This window comes from Eurosta solidaginis, chromosome 2 (genome assembly GCF_040869045.1).
Source record: "Eurosta solidaginis isolate ZX-2024a chromosome 2, ASM4086904v1, whole genome shotgun sequence".
Taxonomy (NCBI): Eukaryota; Metazoa; Arthropoda; class Insecta; order Diptera; family Tephritidae; genus Eurosta; species Eurosta solidaginis.
Genome location: NC_090320.1, coordinates 69,657,206 through 69,678,791, shown reverse-complemented (window position 1 = coordinate 69,678,791; position 21,586 = coordinate 69,657,206). Strand labels below are relative to the sequence as shown.

General features: G+C 40.4%; 1 protein-coding gene across 3 annotated transcripts in view; it reads right to left on the bottom strand.

Annotated features, from left to right (window-relative positions):
* The window catches only part of stol (stolid), a 257,670-nt gene that overhangs the window by 27,044 nt on the left and 209,040 nt on the right, over positions 1–21,586 (bottom strand). The gene's annotated exons all lie outside the window — the stretch shown is intronic.

Sequence of the window (21,586 nt, the reverse complement as noted above, 5' to 3'; positions counted from 1 at the left end):
CAGTTGAGATGTTATATCTGTCTTTTGTGATTCCAGTTGAGAAGCCACTGTCGATGTTTGAGCAGATATTGCAGCCAAAATCATGTTCAAGTCTGTGTTCGCCATTCTCTGCGGTGTTTCTTCCATTTTTGTTATTTCCTCGCCATCAAGATGAAAGTCATACTCTTCCACATCAATTCCTTCTGCTTCCATTGCCTCTCGTAGCCGTGCCTGAAGTTCAAGTTTAACGCCGCTTGTATTCAATCCACGGCTCTCCAACTCCTTCTTTAGTTGCTGGATCTTCAATTCACTGAACTTTGCCATGTCCTTGTTGTCCTCTGGAATTTATTCAACAATTCCTCTTCTGACACCAATTGTAACGAATTTACTTGCAAATCCTCCTATTTGCAATCCTCTGCTAAGATCGAATCACTAAACTGTTGAATAAATAACTCCAATATTGAATAATGGAAAAATGTCCTTTATTAAAGTACTTCACAATAACACTTATACTTTGCTACTCGCTGGCTTAATAACCAAACTGACTGATAACTCAAATGAAACTCTACTATTGGCCGCCAGATCGCGTGCTTAATCAAACTGATTGATTGCTCAACTCAAACTGAATTACTTCTTACTCGCCTGCCCCGCTTTTATAGTTTACGCTGCATACTTCTAGGCTCTTCCATTTCCAGAACTTACCAACTATATTCGTGTTTATATAGTTCTCATATAGTTTCTACTTGTTTACAATTGTCTACTTTTTAGCGCTTCTCAGATGTACATATGTGAGTTTGTAGTTTACAGTCTCCCGCACACACATAAGCGTATAAGTAAATTCATCTGTGTGTGACATCTCATCTCTCGCTGCCTTGTATGTAAATGGTGCTCGTCGGAATGTGTACATATGTGTAGACGCAATTATTGATTCGTTTATGTAGATACATAATGATTGAATTATTGATGTGATTTCACGTCACTGCTTAGCATCGGCCTGGAGATGGCAGCACTCCTTAGTTTTGCTAATATTCGTAACAATATTAATTTTTCGTTTAAATTGTTTGGTGAAATTAGCTATGAGCCGTTAGATTACAATGTAGCAAATGTCAGGAATGTCCAAATGGATTAAAATGAATAGTCTCACCACGTTTATAAAAGTAATACATGTATTTGTTTATTTAATTAACAAAAGGTTTAGGTTAAATTATAATTCAAATGTTAAGGAAATTGATTGTACCACGAATTGACTACCGTTCTGCTTCACAGTCAACCAGCGAATGCCCCTCAATGCTCTCACACGCAAACTGTCGGTGACAACTCGGTCTTTCCTGACATTTCGTCCTGCATGGACGAATCATCGTCGTCGTCGATACCATCAAGTTCAGGAATCAATGCACACCACGGTTTTATGTGATCCACACTACATATGTTGCAATAACGTCTTTGTGTATGTGTTGAGTCTGGTAGATCTTCGATAATATATCTGTCGTAGTTAAGTACTTTCGTAACAATATATGGTCCTTTAAATGCGGGATCCAGCTTATGGGAGAGACCTGTTGCATTTGGAACATGATCAATGACCACTAAGTCGCCAACATCATATTTCTTTGGAGTTTGGTGTCTTTTGTCATAACGCTCTTTCCACTTATGTCTCTCTGCCATTATATTGTTTGCTGCTTCATCACGTTTCACCTCGATATCTGGATTACCCTTATCATCATCGTTTATAGCTTGTATCATTCGGTTGTATGTTACATCTCTGGGATTGAAATAAAACACAAGTTCATTAGGCGTGTATTTTGTTACCTCATTACGTTGGGAATTAATCGTCCATTGAATGTTTGGAAGCATTTTATCCCATGTTTTGGCCGTTTCGCTCATACATTTCAAAGCGTTGATAACTGTTTTATTTACGCGTTCGGCCTGTCCGTTAGCTCCCGGTGTTCGTACTGCAGTTTTGTTGTGTTGAATACCATGATTGGAAATGAATTCTTCAAATTGCCTCGAAGTGAACGCCGTACCTCGATCTGATGTTATTTTAAGTGGTTGACCAAAAATGGCCATGATTTCTTCTAGTGCTTTTACGACTGGTTCAGTTTTCGTAGTTCTGACTGCCTTTAGGATTACGTACTTACTGAATCCGCATACAACTACTAATATGTACGAAAACCCTGATTTGCTGCGTTGGAATGGACCCACATGATCAATAAAAATGTGCCTAAATGGGATCGGCAACACATCGCTTACGTGCAATTGGCTTTGCGGTTTACCTCCCGTCATTTTATTTAAGCAACACTCTTCACAAGCTGCTATGTATGATTTGACATACCTCCTCATGCGTGGAAACCAAAAATGTTTGCATAGTCGCTGTAATGTTTTTTCTAAAGAAAAATGTCCAGAGTCATCATGACATGACTTAACAACTCGCCATCTTACTGCCTTTGGTACTGCTAATTTCATTTCGCCCTTAGCTTTTCTAAATAATCGACTGTTATGCATCGTATAATCGGTTTTCATTTGCTTAATTGTAGCTTCATCTGCCGTTTCTTTCCCTGTAATTATATCGCTTATTCGTTTTAAATTTTCATCTTGGAGTTGCATTGAGTAAATCCAATCATCCATCGTATTGCCTCGGTTAAGTTTCAATACCTTTTCTGCAACAGTGTTTGTACCTTTCGATATTTCAACAGGCGCTCGACTAAGTGAGTCTGCGTGCTGCATTTTAGACCCAGGTCGATATGTACATGTAAAATCAAATTCTTGTAGTTTTAGCCACCATCTGGCAATGCGCGGCTTCAATGCTGTAGTGGACTTAGTTGTTGCAATTGCATTGCAGTCCGTTCGTACAACAAATGGAGTACCGACTAAATAAACTCGTAATCGTTCAAGCGTCTCTACGATCGCCAATACTTCTAATTCATGTGATGGATACGTAGACTCAGCTGCATTACATCGTCTGCTGTAATAGTGTACCGGCTTCCAATCCTCGCCTTCTAGCTGCAACAACACTCCAGATAGTCCTATGGAACTAGCGTCGGTGTGTACTTCGTGGCTCTTTGTTACGTCAAACAAAACTAACACCGGCTGAGTGCAAAGTGCATGTTTTAATTTTTCAAAAGCTATGGCATGTTCGTCTGTCCACACGAATGTTTGTGCTTTCTTTAGTAACGTTGTTAGCGGCATAGCGGTACTACCATAATCTGGTATAAACTTCCTGAAAAACCCTGTTAAGCCAAGGAATCGACGGACTTCACTTACATTAGTGGGTTGAGGAAAAGCTTTAATTGATTTTGTTTTCTCTTCACCAGGCTTAATACCATCTTGGCTTACGACATGGCCTAAGAATTTAACATTTCTTGACATAAAAGTACATTTACTTGGTTTTAGCGTGAGACCAGCATTTCGTACTGCATCCAAAAACTCGGCTAGGACATCAATACCTTCACTAACATTCTTTGTTGCAATTATAACCTCATCAACGTAGCTTATAATTTTATCTCGGTTTCTCAAACCACGTACAAGTTGAATAATCATCTCCTGAAAGACCATTGGTGCATTTCGCAGTCCAAATGGCATTACATTATACTCATATAATCCCTCAGGCGTCAAAAACGCTGTGAACTTCTTGCTCTCCTCATGTAATGGAATTTGATAATATGCTGCAGTCATATCAAGGGTGGTAAAAAACGTATTACCCCCAAGCTTTGACAACTGCTCTTCTACTATTGGCATTGGGAATTGTTTTTTTATGGTGACCGCATTAAGTGCCCTAAAGTCAACGCACATTCTATCTTCCCCGTTTGACTTCTTCACTATTACAACTGGAGCTGCGTAAGGTGATGAACTCTGACGAATTATATTGTGCTTAAGCAATTCGTCAATTATCGTGGAAAGTACAGGTCTTTGGATAAAAGGTACCTGGTACTGCCTACCTGTAATTGGTTTCTCGGTGCTGACAACGATTTCCATAGTTGTTGTTTTACAACGTCCAAGCTTTCCTAAATCTTCTGCAAAACAATCATCGTATTTTTCTAGTAAGTGAAGTACTTCATGCATTTCATCTTTGCTTAATGATACATTAACATTAAAACCCTTTGCCGTATTTTTCTGTATTTGCATATTTCCCGACTGTATAACCAGTGAACAATCTTTTCGACATAAAACATCTCGTCCAATGAACAGATCGTATGGCATAAACTCGTCGGGTACTACATGCAATTTCGTATTAAGTGCGCTGCCTTCTATAACTAATTCTACTTCAATCTCTTCTTTGCTTTCAACGCTTGCACCCCCAAATCCCTCTAACTTTCTAGCACATACTTTCTTTTCCACATTGGTTGGTACTTTGGATTCGGATATGATTGATGTGTCGCTGCCAGTATCGATAAACGCCGAATACTGGTCACCATTCAGCAAGACACTTGACATTAAAGGTGGATATAAATTTTCACTAACTACCTTTGCAACCGTTGATTTTTCATAGCGGCAAGACTTAGAATCGTGTCCCACCTTGTTACATTTTGCGCATCTTTCCTTTCTTGCAGGCTTTGGACATTTTGCTGCAATGTGTCCATACTCGTTGCAATTAAAACATTTTGTATATTTTTTCTCTGTAGTAACATTTCGTGTTACCTCGTTTACATTTCTATTACCACTATCTGTACCTTTGAACGCACAATATACATTTGCTAAACTATCAAGAGATCGCAATAAATCGTTACATGTTGATAATTTCATTGCCATAAGGGTTCGTGTTAAATTACTGTCATTTAACCCCCCAATAATATATGTATTGATTGATTCTTCATCAACCTTACCTCGCCTACCAATATTTAACATAGCGTAATAGTATTGACTATACGTTTCATTTGTTCGCCTCTTTCTTCGTGATAATTCCGTATGCACTTCTGCCGTACACATTGTGAAAGGAAAATCTGTTTGAAATGCTGATACAAAAGCTGACCATCGTTGAAATACGGTTTGTGCATCGAGCCATTCTTTGGCCACCCCTTTCAACTTTGATTGACCGGCTAACAAAATTTCTTGCTCAGACCATCCGTATGCTTCTCGTAGCTGTATAACTTTATCAACAAACTGTTTCGATGTTAAACTCCCTTTTAATGGATCAAAATCCGGTAATATTGCGATGATGTCGTGTACTGCACTTCTTTTCCATTCACGTTGCGTCATTGGGACTAACAATGGACGAACTGCTATTGGTGTACCATTAAAATCATGTTCCGATGAACTCCTTGGTATTTCAGCGTGAACCTCTGTTGTGGCAGTTGAATGGTTGTCGTGGCAACTTGCTTCTGCTGGAATCGTTGTGGCGTTCGACGGTGTTAACGTTTGCCTTGTCTGTACTGTCACCAAATCGTTTACAGACTTAGCTAGCCCCGCAATAATGCCACGCATTTCTTCCATTTGCTTCTGCATAGCTGTAACTTCGCTGCTTACCTCCAACTCTTCAGCATCAACTTCATCAACGCCGTAAATTTCTGTCAATTTAATAATTTTTGTTGCTTTATTGCCCATTACCGTCGCACCTTGGTTTTGTAGCAATTTGTTGATTTGATCAACCTTTAAAGTGTTTAATTTGATCATTTTTCCCATATTATAGTGCAATTAACTTTTCTGCATGCAATTGTCATCCACAATATGCAAAAAAATTGTCTTGCCTCTTTTTTTCCAGTTCTGCCGAAATTCACTTGTAATCACGTTGGTTTTTCTTGAACGTCTCGCCGTTGTTCAGCCCGTATGGCACACAATAATTCTCCTCAATAGAATTCCAGAACGTTCTTTAATATTGCAGCTATAAACACCACTGCCCCTTTTACGTTGCTCTTAAGCCGTTGCAAAAACACAAAACAAAAAAAATCTACTCTTGCTTTTGTCTTGTTTTTGTTGTTGCGTTCTCGTCGTTTTATTTGTATCGAAGTCGTTGCAAACACACAAACTAACCTTCTGCTTGTGTTCATACATTCGTTACTTCGATTGTTGATTCTTTTGCGTTTACCTTTTGTTGTGTACGTATACAAAGTCACTCGCCGTTATAATTTTTCGATTGTAACTGTTGCAAATGATCTCTTAAATATGTTAAGAGACGTTTGAAGCAATTTCGTTTGCTCTTTTACTTTTTAAACTTATTCGTTGATTCGCTTACTGGTGGTATTTTTCCCCTCGCTTGTGTCGTTGATTGAAAATTCAATTCGTATGTAGGAATGGATGTAAAATATGTTCATATCACTTCTGAGATGTCAGGAATGTCCAAATGGATTAAAATGAATAGTCTCACCACGTTTATAAAAGTAATACATGTATTTGTTTATTTAATTAACAAAAGGTTTAGGTTAAATTATAATTCAAATGTTAAGGAAATTGATTGTACCACGAATTGACTACCGTTCTGCTTCACAGTCAACCAGCGAATGCCCCTCAATGCTCTCACACGCAAACTGTCGGTGACACAAATAAATAATTATAGCTTTACTTATGGCTCATGACAGAACTGCACGGTTATGCTTTTCACACCTTCGCTATGTGTGAACATTTTAAATTGCGTAGTGTCAATGCAAGTGCAAGTTTGATTATCGTACAAACACAACTCGTTTTTTATTCGGCGGTGGCACTGGTGCTTTTCCTACTCCACTTTTATTTTTGTAAGAATGAACGCTGTCATGCAGCGCTTTAGCTAAAAAGATAATCAACCCTGTAAAATGCGGCTCTGTGGTTGTAATTTGAATTAAAACGTCAGTAAAACTTAGAAGAAATGCTTTTGTCAAATATTTAGTTTGAAACTCAAATTTTCTCTGTCCAACTATATTAATAAATACATATTGTTAATTACAAAAATTTTACAAACAGCGTTATTTCATTTAGTGTTCATTTTGCTTTAACGGTTATATTATTTTTGACAATAATAAAAAAAATGAAGGTTGAAGTGGAAAATAGACAGTTTTTACCAGAATGGACGGATATGTATTGTATCACGCTGCCGAATCGTCCTGGAGCAGTTCCGATGTGTTTAATTTGTCAACAAACAGTTGCGTTAATTAAAAGCTCGAATATAAAACGACATTATCAGGCCAAACACAAGCCATTCGCAGATAATTTTCCGCTTGACAGTAATCTGCGCACGTCTAAAATTGCAAGTTTATTGTCAAGCTATGCATATTCGACTCAAGTTATACACTCAGAGAAAAACGCCTTTATAAAATCCAGCACCATCGGACTCAATTCAAGCTTTTCATGTTCTTACTTTTTTGTTCTTGAAAAACGAACGACCTGTTCTCAAAACAACAACCTTGTTCTTGAACTGACAACCATCTTCTTGAAAAGGGAACGGCTGGTCTTAAACTATGAACAAATGTTCTATAAATGAGAACAATGTTCTTAAATTAAGAACAATGTTCTTAAACTAAGTTCAAGAAAAAAGAAACGGTATATTTCGCGTGTACTACAATGTTAAATACAACATTTGGCACAAGCCGTCAAGCAGTTGTAGGTGCCCAGCGGCTATGATGTTGCGGTTGAGACCATGTGGCGCAAGTTCGATCACCGTCAAACTCTGAATGTTTTTAAAACAATTTGTTTATATTCAATTTTTTTAACTCTTATTTTTCATTGAGTTCCATTTACATATGCACAGGTACTTCTCAAACTTTTTATGAAATGTTTTAAGTATATATGCAGGTTACCCCTCACTAGGGTAGGCACCTTGTCGTTGGTGTGAGGGCTTAGCCGAACTCCATAGCGCCCGACTATGAGGCGGAGCTGTTTAGGACTGACATCTACGCCGTTTCGCCTCATAGGAGGGCGGCGGGATGTCGGTGACCAAGAACTGCCAACCCCCTAATCCAGGGTGTTATGCGGACCGTGCCTATTGGACGATTTGCAGCCAGGGGATAAATTCGGCTGTATTCGAACGGAGCCTTCCCGATACCGGGCCATCTCGGGAAGTAGTTATGGCCTTACCGCATAAGGGGCGCTGCTGTGGCGGACGGTTCTTTCCCCGTATATAATACTGGACCGCTGAGCCCGCCTTGTCGGGCAGGTGGTCGTACGACCAAGATGAACAACTCATTACCTGAATGTAATAAGGAGGATGTAAAGAGGAGGACTGAGTCGCAATCCAAGGACGACAAATACGAAGTAAGCGATGCGTCGGACTCGGGGAGCGAGAGTAGTGCTGATTCAATGAACTCCGTGTTGGAGAAGCACATAAATGAAAACGGAGTAGAAGAGTGGAGAAGGGTACGGAGCAGAGGAAGTAAAAGAGCTCTCTCGCAGTACCGTGCAGCACTAAGAATTGTACAACGCTTGGGAGCAGTGGTCGACCCAACAGAAGTGGAGATCGAGCGCTTGGAATGGGCCCATGAAGCGGTAGAAGTAGGTCGAAGGCAGTTCAAAAGGTTTGCTGCGAGAAACCCTCGGTTCTGCAACCGGTACGAGGAGGAAAAAGCGTCGAATGGCAGAATGAAGAGGCAACGTTCGGCAGAAGGCGACAAGCCTGCTTTCAAGAGGCAGAAAGCACCCAGTCCTAGAGCCGCGAGGCAGGGCAGTCGCATAGACAAGACAAGTAGGCCCAAAGCTGTAAGACAGATGGGTTCCAATAGCGAGGTAGCAACTACCTCGAAAGCTGCCAGTCAGAGGGAAGTTCCAACTACGGAAGTAGGAGATAAGCCAAAGGGAGATAACGCTAAGACTCCGGCTTTCTCGGAGGCGCTAAAGGGAGTTAACGCGAAGACTCCGGTGTTCTCGGAGGTTCCAAAGGGAGATAACACTAAGACTCCTGCTTTTCCCGAGAAGATGAGTGATGTGGCAAAGCAGTCACTGACTGTGGCGCTGGTTGATCGTAGCAGTCCGTTCGGACAAATGACTACTGAAAGGTGGAGATCTGTGGAAAGGGAGCTTATTAGCTTAATGCTTAAGATGATGCGGGAACAACCAAGTAAGCCCATTCCAAACTTTGATTCGGGGGGATGGTATAATGGTGTGAAGATGATAGCGTGCGACAACATCGCGAGCTTGCGGTGGCTGGAGGAAGTCGTTCCAAACCTCCAAAGACAAGGCACGAACGCGCGGTTTGAGGTGGTGGATAAAGCGCAAATCCCCACGGTACCAAAAGTTAAGGTATGGATACCATGCGTGATGAAGTCGGAGGATACACTGCGACTTCTGCTGAACCAGAATCCGAACATACCGACACAGGATTGGAAGGTACTTACTGTATCTCGGCCTACCGAGGATGGTCAGTTCTACATCTTCCAAATAAACAAGCAGGCGGAGGATATTTTGTGCACGCAGCTTGGCAAAATGTCCTTTGGCACTGGCAAAATTTACATGCGACTCAGGAAAAGAAGTCCCGAGGATAAAAATCCTAACACGCTGGAAGTGGGCGAAGTCGAAAAGGACCTCAGAAGCCTAAGGGAAAAAAGACTGGTGGAGGTCCCCGACGTCACCACGAACGTGCTAGAAGAGGACCAACCGCTAAATGGTGCTGTGACTCGCACAGAGGAACACACGGCACAACATTCACGAGGGGCTGAAGGGGGCCTCGAATACTCTAAACCAAAAGGGCAAGAGGAGGACGACGACGTCAAGACGAAGGTGCTGGAGGGGGACAAACAGCCCAATGGTGCTGCGAGTCCTACAGATAAACCTCCAACACAGTAAAGTGGCGTCGAGCGAACTCCTCCTAACCCTTGAGGAGGGTTCGTTTGACGTGGCGCTGATCCAGGAGCCGTGGCTCTCATCGGGAGGAAAGGTTTCTGGACTTAGCGCGCGTGGGTTTGGCGTTTACTACGCACAAACGGAAGGACGGGTGCGAGCTGTAGTAATGGTAAGGAAACAGCTGCATTCATATATGCTGCCTAATTACACCACCGAGGATCTCGTAGCGGTGGCCGTTGAGCAAAAGAATAAGCAGGCATTTATCCTGGCGTCCTGCTACATGGCCCATGCTGCGGAGGTTCCACCGATGGAGTGCAAAAGGCTAGTACAGGAGGAAGGGCGCAAAGGGCGGTTGGTCATAGGCGCAGATGCAAATGCGCACCACAATGCGTGGGGAGGAGCAGATACGAACGAGAGAGGCGAATCTCTATTTTGTTACATCCTGCAAACCAATTTGCAGATAGCCAACAGGGGAAATGTTCCTACATACATTGGTCCAACATCCAGCAATGTTCTGGATATTACATTGAGCTCCGAGCGTGATATATCAAGGTATGATTGGATGGTTCTCGATAGGCCATCCTTCTCCGACCATGCGTATATAAGCTTCAGCGTCCCACTAAAGAGGGTAGAGAAGGGAGGAACCTTTAGAAACCCTAGGGCAACGAATTGGACTAAATTCCAGAAACATGTAGAAACGAAACTGGGACAACCCAAAGAGGTTGCTAATGTAGAGGAACTGGAGGAGTCGAATGAATTCCTAACAAGGACGCTTATGACTTCGTATAACAAAGCTTGCCCTCTAAGAAGATTCAGAGGAAAAGCAAAGCCGCCATGGTGGAGCAATGAGCTGAGTCTTCTAAGAAGACAGGTAAAAGAAATGTTTAAACTCGCAAAGACCGCGGAAAGCGAAGCGTGTCGGGACGAGTACAGGGATCTACTGAGGATCTACAAGCGTGAAATTACCAGGGCGAAGAGAAACTCATGGAAAAGTTTCTGTACGGACATAGAGTGCTCCAGTGAAACAGCACGGTTGAAAAAAGCCCTAGCAAAGGGAAACATAGTTCAGGGACTAATAAAGAAAGAGAACGGGGAATGGTCACGTGATAGTGAGGAATCCCTTGAGGTGCTTCTCGATACACATTTCCCATCGGGAGACGGTTTAAAAGAACCAGCAGACATCACTCACACTTCGATCACGGAGCTAGTGGTGCCGGGCTTGGTGACCGATACCAAGATCGAGTGGGCAGTGAAGACGTTTTCTAAGTTTAAATCGCCGGGCCCAGATGGTATATTCCCGGCCATGCTACAAGTCTCAAGTAGGGCGGTCGTGGAATGGCTTAAAATAATATTCGATGGGTGCATAAGACTGAATCATGTACCGCACTCTTGGAGAACTGCTCGTGTAGCTTTTCTACCAAAGGCGGGGAAGATCGGTCACGTGTATCCCAAAGACTATAGACCCATTAGCTTAACATCATTTCTGCTCAAAACCTTTGAGAGGCTGATAGATGTGTACATAAAGTCCAACGTGGATGAAAAGCTGCTCTCCACAACACAGCATGCGTACACCAAAGGCAAGTCGGTAGACACCGCATTGCATAGGGTGGTAATAAGCATAGAGAAATCCCTGGAATATAAGGAGTATGCTCTAGGAGTCTTCTTGGATATTGCCGGGGCTTTCAATAATGTTGCAAAATGGGCGATTATGGATGGTCTTAATTACATTAAAGTACATCCTGCCTTAATCAGATGGATCGGCTGCATGTTAAATTGCAGAAAGATTACATCACAATGGAGATTGTACGAGGCCACGAAATCAGTGGACAGGGGCACGCCGCAGGGAGGGGTGCTATCACCTCTGCTGTGGACACTGGTCATCAACCAACTGCTCAGGCAATTCGATGAGGGACCCGTAAAACTTACGGCTTACGCAGATGACGTTGCAATTGTCATAAGTGGAAAATGCCTTCCAACGATTAGTTCTTTGATGGATCGGGCGCTTCGGGATATTCATACCTGGGCATCTAATGTCTGGCTGAAAGTCAATGCGGAGAAGACGGATATGGTCTTGTTTACAAAGAGGTACAAGGTCCCAAATTGGACCAGGCCTAAGTTAGGAGCGGTGACCTTACAGGGGAAACCTTGCACAAAATATCTAGGAATCATCCTAGACAGTAAGCTGTCATGGAAGCTCAACTTGGAGGAGAGGGTCAAGAAGGCCTCAACGGCACTCTATGCATGTAAAAGAATGCTGGGGTGTACGTGGGGCCTATCGCCCTCTCTTTCTCATTGGGTTTTTACAGCGATTGTAAGCCCTATTCTATACTATGGAGTTCTTGTTTGGTGGAAAGCCACACAAAAAACAACATACCTCAAAAAATTAGAGGGGGTATGCAGACTATCGATGCTTTGCATTACGGGAGCCCTGAAAACAACCCCGACGGCTGCACTGTATGCCATTCTGCACATTCCACCTGTAGACCTGGTAGCAAAGAACAAAGCGTTAACGACCGCAACCAGGCTCGATGCTTCGGGGCAGCTTGAGCGCCGACCATATGGCCATAGTAGTATAGCGTCCTCAGTCACAAGACGAACAGACTACATGATTCCCTACCTGCACTTTGAGGGAGATCTTAAGGCCACAATAGAGGTGGACGGTTGGCGCAAGGGTGCGCAAATGGCGGACGAGGCGATACATGTGTACACCGATGGTTCCAAAATAGTGGAAGGAGTAGGGTCTGCGGTATACTGCGCTGATCCGGAATTAAGCAGATCCTACAGGCTGCCGGATTACTGTAGCGTTTTCCAAGCGGAAATATTAGCCGTAACCAAAGCAGTAGAAACCCTGGAAGAGAATAGCTTAAGCTGCAACCGTGTTAACTTTTATATTGACAGTCAAGCAGCAATTAAGGCAATAATCTCGCATAGCACAGCATCTAAATGCGTGTTAGAGTGTAAGCAGTCTCTGGAGAGAATCGGGACAGGGAGAAGCATACATCTATATTGGGTCCCAGGGCATATGGGAATAGATGGGAATGAAAAAGCGGACGAATTAGCTAAAAAGGGCGCATCCCTTGAAGCTTGCTCCGTAGACGTCCCAATTAGATTGGGCGAGATTAAGCGAATACGAGAGGTGCTCATGATCGACCAAGCAGAAAAGGCGTGGGTTCAAGCGCGGGGCTGTAAAGTGTCGAAGATTATGTGTAGGTCTTACAACCTTAGACTAACACAGTTGCTTCTATCATTAAAAAGAGAGGACTGTAGACTCATGACGGGTATTCTGACTGGACACTGCCTTCTGGCGTCACATGCCTTTAAATTAGGCTTGGTCAGTGATAGCAGGTGTAGGAAGTGCGGGTTGGAGGAGGAAACGATCGAGCACGTTCTGTGCTCATGCCCTGCACTTGCCAGGCTAAGACTCCAGCTATTAGGAGTGATACAGCTGTCAGATCTAGAAGCAGCAAGTGGCTTAAGTCCTAGGAAGCTTCTAGTATTTGCCAAGAGGACGGAGTTATTTTATCGCATAGATCCTGGTTTTTGATAGGGTTTTTCAGTTTGGTCGTTAAAACAAACTTCTGGTAACACTACGGACTCAATCAGTCTATGTGAGGTCCTCATGGACCGGCCAGTTCAACTTACCTACCTATGCAGGTTACGTTTTCAAATAACAATAACTTCTCAATAAGAGAAATGTATGAAAAAATGCATATTATGCATTTTTTCTTAATCTTTTGAATTTTGATAAACATTTTTTTGTTATAAATATTTTTTATTTATGACAAAAATATTATTCTTAATAAAAAATAAATGGGTACCTATTGAAAAAAATACTTTCCCCTCCCACCAAATATCAAGCACGAATGAATTGAGACCGAAAAATGTTAAATCGACCCCAAATCGTTCTCGAAGCGCGAGAACGAAAAATCTTAAATCAAGCCCAAGTAGTGCTTGAAATGAGCACAGAAGGTTCACACATCAATACCAAAGTCGTCATAAAATACGAACGGTATCCTTGGAAAAACTGTTCTTAAAACAAGCCCATCAGTCACGAGTTAAGAAAAAACGTACTTAACACACTTTTGTCAACGAATGTTCTTAATTTGGAACTTATTTCGTTCGTTTTAGAACGATTTTTTCTCTGAGTGTAGGTCGCTCCGTTACTGAACAGGAGAAATGTGGTGAAGCTTCTTTACGTATTTCTTGGACTCTTGCTAAACATATGAAACCATTCACCGATGCTGATATAGTTAAGGAATGTATGCTAGAGGCAGGCAATGTTTTGTTTGAGAGCGAAAAAATGTTGTTGAAAGTATTCGACGGATTCCGTTATCTGCGAGTATTAATACAAGAAGCACACACGTTTTGGCCGAAGAAAATTATTGTGATGTGAAACGGCTATTAAATAATTCCGACTTTTATGTCTTGGCTTTGGATGAATCCTGTGACATCACTGATAAAGCCCAATTGGTTATTTTTGTTCATTTCTTCGAGAAACGTTTGTTGCGGAGCTATTAACAATTTTACCATTAAGAGGAAGAACCCGAGGAGAAGACATGATGGAGACGGTGATGGATTTTTTTTTTTTTTAAATGAGTTTGACTTAAACAAGCTTTTAGCAGTAACTACCGATTATGCACCAGCGATGGTTGGGGCTGAAAAAGGACTAGTTCACCTATTGAGAACTAATTCAAAATGTAACGAAAATTTTATTTCCAACCATTGTATCATTCATCAAACTGTGCTTTGCTGCAAGCTAAATGCCAATCTTGAGAAAATAATGCAAGAAGTATTTATATTGCATTTATTTAATCACATTAGTACATTAAGATAATGAAATATTTTAAGAGTACAACTACCAGGTATTACAATTTAATCATAAATTTGTATATGAAGCAAAATATGCCTAAACGTTAATTTAAGTTACATAAATGAACAGATCAAAAAATATAAAAGTGATGAAAATAATTAATTTTCTTCGAGCAAAATCTGCACTGAAACATCGTGAATTGAAATTATTTCTTGACGAAGTAGATGCTCAATATGATGATTTGTTGTTGCATAATAATGTGAGGTGGTTAAGCGAAGGCTGCGTTTTACAACGATTCTTCACCATTTTAGAAGACTTGAAAACATATCTTTTCAACAGTGAGCAGAAATCAGCAAAGCCCTACTTAATTTTATTAGCGATAAAGAAAGCGTAACTTCGATTGCTTTCTTACCAGATGTGTTCTGCACATCAATGATCTGATTCTTAAACTCCAAGGCAAAGGAAAGCTTGTTTGGGAGCTTTTGACAGAAGTAAATATTTTCTTGCGGGAACTCGACCTTTTCATTATCGACCTTGATAATGAATGTCTGCACTTCCCTAATTAAAAAAAAAAACTGTAGTAGCGAGCTTGATGTCGTATAATATAAGACGTTCATTGAAGATCTTAAATCGGAATTTGGAAAGAGATTCACAGATTTTAAGAAAATTGAAAATGTCATTGGCATCCTTAGTAACATATATTCTCTGAATCCGCTTGGCGAATGGGGTAATGAAGCTGAATATATTTTCGGGAGTAATAAATCTGCTCTTCAGATGGAAGTTATCGATTTTCAAGAAAACACAGTTTTAAAACAACAAAATCAGGAAGTTTCTTGTCAAGAGTTTTATATAATATTTGTTTGTGCTACCAAATACCCAGAATTGAAAAAAATTGCCTTCAAACTCCTCACTTTCTTTGGGTCAACATATGTTTGTGAAGCAGCATTTTCATGCAGGTTCTACATGCTTAGCATTACGGGAGTCCTGAAAACAACCCCGATGACTGCATTGTATGTCATTCTGCACATTTCACTTGTAGACCTGGTGGAAAAGGACATAACTTTAACAGCTGTGACGAGGCTCACTGCTTTGTGGCAGCTTGAGCGCAGATCATAAGGCCATAAAAGTATAGTGTCATCAATTACAGAAGGAACAGAGTAACGCATATACGGGCTAGAGGTTTACGCCAATCACTTTATCGGCGGCGGCGGCGTAGGCTCTATTATATACCGGCGGTGGCGGGGTGAACGGTGCGCCGGCGTACGCCCGTGTTCTTACTTTAAAAAGCTTGATTTTTCTATTTAAAAAAAATAATAATATTTAGGAAAGTTTGTTTGTATGTATTTAAGGAAATCAACGTGTTGGCCATTTCGGAAAGATCCGGGGTTTTTGCCTCAAGATCTCGTAGACCGTTCAAACATTTTCAGGAGTAGCTCCTTGTGGAGGGATTGTCCCTCCTTCGCATCCTCCAGAGAGGCTTCGAACCTAACCCCGGTCTTTGGAATTGGTACTGGTGCGTCTGCTGAAAAGAAATAGAGATACATAAAATAGTCACACTTTCGTCTGTATATCTCGTGCAAAGCGTAGTTTCACCTAAGGATAACTCCTAACAATCGTCGCACACAAAATTTCTTTAAATCATTTGTGGTTCCTTGGCGGTCACGCACAAAGACGACCCACGGTTGCTAGTAATGGTCTATTAATACTCATGACTCTCGTGGCACAGGGCGCCTCCAGTTTTTCGGCTGTTTTCAAGAGCTACAATTCACGATGTGAGAACAGTATCAATCCCGACCACCAGTCGCTACCACGCCTCCTGACCCTCACACCATATGCCAGCACAGAAGCTATAGGACTGCGACTTCGAACTCATGCTTCGAACTATGCTGCCGAGCTACACCAGATAAAAACCTTGAAACGTTAGGGAGTGACTATTCGGCCAAGGATGCCGCCCTCGAAATCATAAGCAGTCTAAGTGGATGTCATTGCGTAATGGGTGAAAATCGTATAATCCTCGGCGGATCTACATAATTAAAATTTTACAAGGACCCTGGATAAAATATTTAAAATGTAGACCAAAGTTTGCAGACGTTTGGGTTCACAACATTGATTTCAATAGTCTTCGTTATATCAAAACGATATTTTAGAATGAAAGTCTACCGATTTTAAGTTGAAAGGTGTTAACTGATGTTTTCCGGCCTTATGATATAAGAGCTCATTATGGATGACCGCGTAGCTTCAGTTTTCAGACTAGTTCGACTGTCCACTACGTTAGAGTAGTAGCACACACGGTCATTAGTTCGACTGTCTTGGGAAAGCTTTTGCTTCACCAATTTGAGTGTTCTTGCGAAAGATGAAGCCTCACATGGTAAATATATGTGCCTACGTATTCATATTGGTAAAAGGGGCCGTAAAGTGTAGGCGATGTTTAAACTTGGTTGATAGGCTATAATCAATGTGATTCACTCCAAGGGACTAGTTTTGGATAGGGCCGCCAACTTTAGGAAATGTCAAAGCGGGAGACTTGGGTGTTGAAGGATAAAGTTTGTAAATCAAAACTAACGTTTCAGACGTTTATAGTTTCGCAAATAAACAACCGATGTTTGAATGTAAGCCCAAGTAATTTTTCAAACCCTTCTCATACGTACGTACATACATCCTCAACTTAAGTATGAGGTAGGAGTGTTTTTGCCCCTAGAACCTACTAAAGGATTTTGCATCACTGATTTCGCTTATTCTTTCAGGCAATCGCAATATAAAATTTTTTAAAAAATCGTCACCTTTTTTGGGTATTAGCTTTTTTTTAACAACTTGAGGACAATTTGAAAACATGTTCGCCTTGTGTCATTTTATTTGAATGCATTGTTTATTATTAATTTTTTGAAAAAATATGCAAAATGAGCATATACATACATTTATTATATAAGTTTTCTTTTAGTATTTTATTTTAATAATTTGGTGAATTGAGTGATGCAAAGTCCGTGTTAAGCTGACATCGAAAACGCCTGTTTTTAAATAACTTTTGAACACTTAGAAAGAGTTAAATTCCGTAATTAGTTTCTTATAACTGGCAGTGATGCGCACCCGTTGATACCACTTTCGACCATATCCGACCAATTTTCGACATGAACAATAAATGGCTTAAACAGTCTTAAACGAGTAGAAAAGTATAGTAGTGACATTCGGCGGCGGCGTGCGAAAAACGACCAAAATCGGCGGCGACGGCGGTGTTTATCGGCGGCGTATATCCCTAATACGGGCGCTTCGAAGAGGCTTTTAGAGCTATAAGGGCGATACACGTGAATACCGATGGTTCCAATGTAGTGCAAGGAATAGTTTAAACTGCATCTGTGTCAACTTTTATATTGACAACAATTATGCCAATAAACTCGAATAACACAGCATCTAAAAGTGTGTTAGAGTGTAAGCAATTCCTCGAAGCTTGCTCTGTAGACATACCCAATTATATTGGGTGATATTAAGAGAAGATGAGAGGTGCACATGTAAAGAGAGGACTGTAGACTCATGACGGGCATTCTGACTGGACACTGCCTTCTGGGATAACATGCTTTTAAATTAGGCTTGTTCAGTGGTAACAGATGTACAAAGTGCGTATTGGAGGAGAAAACGATCGAGCACGTCTTGTGCTCGTGCCCTGCGCTTATCAGGCTAAGACTCCAGCCATTAGGAGTTATATAGGTATCAGATGAAGAAGCAGCAGGTGGCATAGGTCCTAAGAAGCTTCTAGTATTTGACAAGAGGACGTCGTTATTTTATCGCATAGATCCTGGTTTTTGATAAGGTTTTACAGTTTTGTCGGTAAACAAACTTTTGGTAACCGTACATAATTATTCAGTCTATATGAAGTCCTTATGCACCGGCCAGTTCTAACCTTATTGTTTGGTTCCGTAATTTACGTTTTGGAGCGACCAGTGTCGAAGCCGTAACTTTTGCTCTTCAGTTGTAAATAGATTGTGGCGAATATTAGCATTTCTAACATCGCTATGCTGTTAATAAATAGCCAGTAAGCCATTTGCACACACATATAAGGTAACGAAGAATATTCCACACACATAACCAGCAGCCTGAAGCGAAGAGATTATTTCACATACACATATGTAGCCAGCAGATAAGAGCGAAGACGAAACAGCAACAATCACACATCAAAGAAAAACAGAAACTATAGATATATATGTATATAACTAAATAACCAAGTATGAGACACAACTGTTCCATGTTTGAAAAGTCTAGACCTTAGGAGAAATAGAGGTGAACGAGACTAATGAAAGTATAAAAGCAGCGCAATGCAAGCGATAAGGAATCAGTTTGATTTAGACACGCTATCAGTGAAGTGCGCGATAATTGTAATTGTGAAGTAGAGTTGTAAATAAAGACCATTTTGCCATACTGAATATTGGAGTTATTTATTCGACAGTTCAGCGATTCAAACGTTAACAGAAGGTACATAATAATAATAATTCCCCAAAAATTTGTTACAATATGCTACTATATGTTTATCAAAATAACCAGCATCAGAAGGGAATTCTCCTAGGTTTGATGATATGTTTTAATATAAATACCAAAAATATGGCCGATGTACATATTGTGTTCCATTCTACAAATTGAATTTGTTTCTCCCTACATGACTTGTTGTGCCCTAAAAGATCTTTCGACTGTGATGGTCTGTGTAGCAATGCCTGCTTTATAAACGATAAAGTGAAGAGTTTCCAATACCAAGGTCTAAATTGGTCGTCACACATATCCCTCTTGAAGACATATTTGGGATCAATATTTCGTTACTTCTATAACATATATATACATATAATAAATTATAAACTTTCCGACAAAATATGGATAAAAAAAAACGAAAATTCGTCAATAAAAATCGAAGTTTATAGCACTTCAACAACAAATCTATACCATAACTCGTCGAAAACACACCGATAATTCGTCCAAATCCCGTCGATAGCAAATCGATAACTCAACAAACCGCTAACACTTCGATAAAAAATTGATAAAACGGACAAAAATCCAAAAAACAGGTAAGGACGGGACTTTCTTCAGCTTTTCCGAAGACCTCATATCTTTCATGGATGGAACTGAGCAATAATGTCATCCGATTTGTAGCATAGGAACAATCATGTGTATAGTATATGTAATAATAGAGAACAAATATATTGTCACGGATATTACCATCCCTAAGTTATCCCATCACTATGGCGATGCTAAGGCCATGCCAAGCAGTATTTACGTTAATAATCAAATCAAGTATACACATATATAAGGCAGCCTAGAGAGATGTCACACACAGATCCATTTACTTATACGCCTATGTGCGCGCGAGAGACTGTAAACTACAAACATTCACATCAATAATTCAATCTTTATGTATCTACATAAACGAAGAAATAATTGCGTCTACACATATGTACCATGTACGAATACGAGCAGCGGAGAGTCAATGCGCAAACACATGCATATAGCCGAGAAGTTTGAGAGCACATGGACAATGCTAGTAAGTTCTGGAAATCGAAGAGCCTAGAAGTATGCAGCGTAAACTATAAAAGCGGGGCAGGCGAGTAAGAAGTAATTCAGTTTGAGTTGATCAATCAATCAGTTATTGATTAAGCACGCGATCTGGCGGCCAATAGTAGAGTTAATTTGAGTTATCCATCAGTTTGGTTATTAAGCCAGCGAGTAGCAAAGTATAAGTGTTATTGTGAAGTACTTTAATAAAGGCCATTTTTCCATTATTCAATATTGGAGTTATTTATTCAACAGTTCAGTGATTCGAACTTAGCAGAGGATTGCAAATAAGAGGATTTGCAAGTAAATTCGTTACAATATAATGAATCGGTAGTCCTCACGTTTTTGTTTCTTACTTTAAATAGTTATGGCGATGAATTCCCTATTTGAACAATACGAGGTGTGTTCAAAAAGTATCGCGAATTTTGTGTGTTTTCAAAAATTATTTATTTATTCATGAATATCTATTTTATCCCCTGCAAAGTAATCCCCTTAAAATATTATACACTCGTGCCAACGGTTTTTCCAATCATCGAAGCACTTCAAAAAATCATTTTTTTTATCTTGTTCAGTTCCTCCTTCGATGCCGTCTTTATCTCCTCAATCGTAGCATAGCGTCGTCCTTTCATGGACCTCTTCAGTTTAGGGAACAAGAAAATGTCGCATGGGCCAGATCTGACACGAGCCAATCGATATGTCTAGGTCCTCAGCAACTTCTCTAACGGTGATTCGACGATTGGCCAATTCCATTTTCTTCACTTCATCATTTTTCGTCTGTCTCTTGTTGAAGTGCTTGGCGGGTTGTGTTTTTCAAACCTCTAACCGCTATTGGTAGATTATTCCAAAGGCGAACTGTGACAACAAAAAACTGTCGCTCGGTAACCAAGCAAGTATATTTCATGCTACAGATGGCGAGTGATCGAGAGGATCTCATGAAACTAAAACGCTCCTTCAAATAATCTGGCTCATGTGTAACTATGATTTTATGTAACAATGTTAAGCATCTGAGTTTTAAGATATTTTCAAATGAGATGGAAAATATATTTAGAGCAAAAATTGAGATGCGACATAACGTTTAACAGTGTAAATATACCTAGCCACGTTGTTGTAGAGGATATTAAGTTTCCTCCTACCCATGCTATCACAACCGGCATATAGTTCACAGCCATATAGCAATTTCGGTATAAGATACGCTTTAGCTAGAAGTAGGCGAATTTTAGGAAATAAGTAAGTACCAACATAACGAAAAATCGAAATTCGAATATATGTATGTAACCCGCGAAAATTCAAAATTCGCGATACTTTTGGAACACACCTCGTAGATTGTATGGGATATATACAATCGATCTATACGATTTTTTCAAACAATATATGCCGTATATCTGATAAAATCAGAAAGATATCACAAATAAAATAATTTAAAAAAATTATTTTAAACTAAACCGTTTACATGAAATAATCTAATATATAAAATTCTTCTGTCACGGTTTTAGAGGCTGAACTCCTCCGAAATCAAATGAAAGCTGTTGACGAGTGCTATAGTACAGGATAATTTACATACACCTGGGAGGCTAGGGTCTCGAGATATAGCCCAAAACG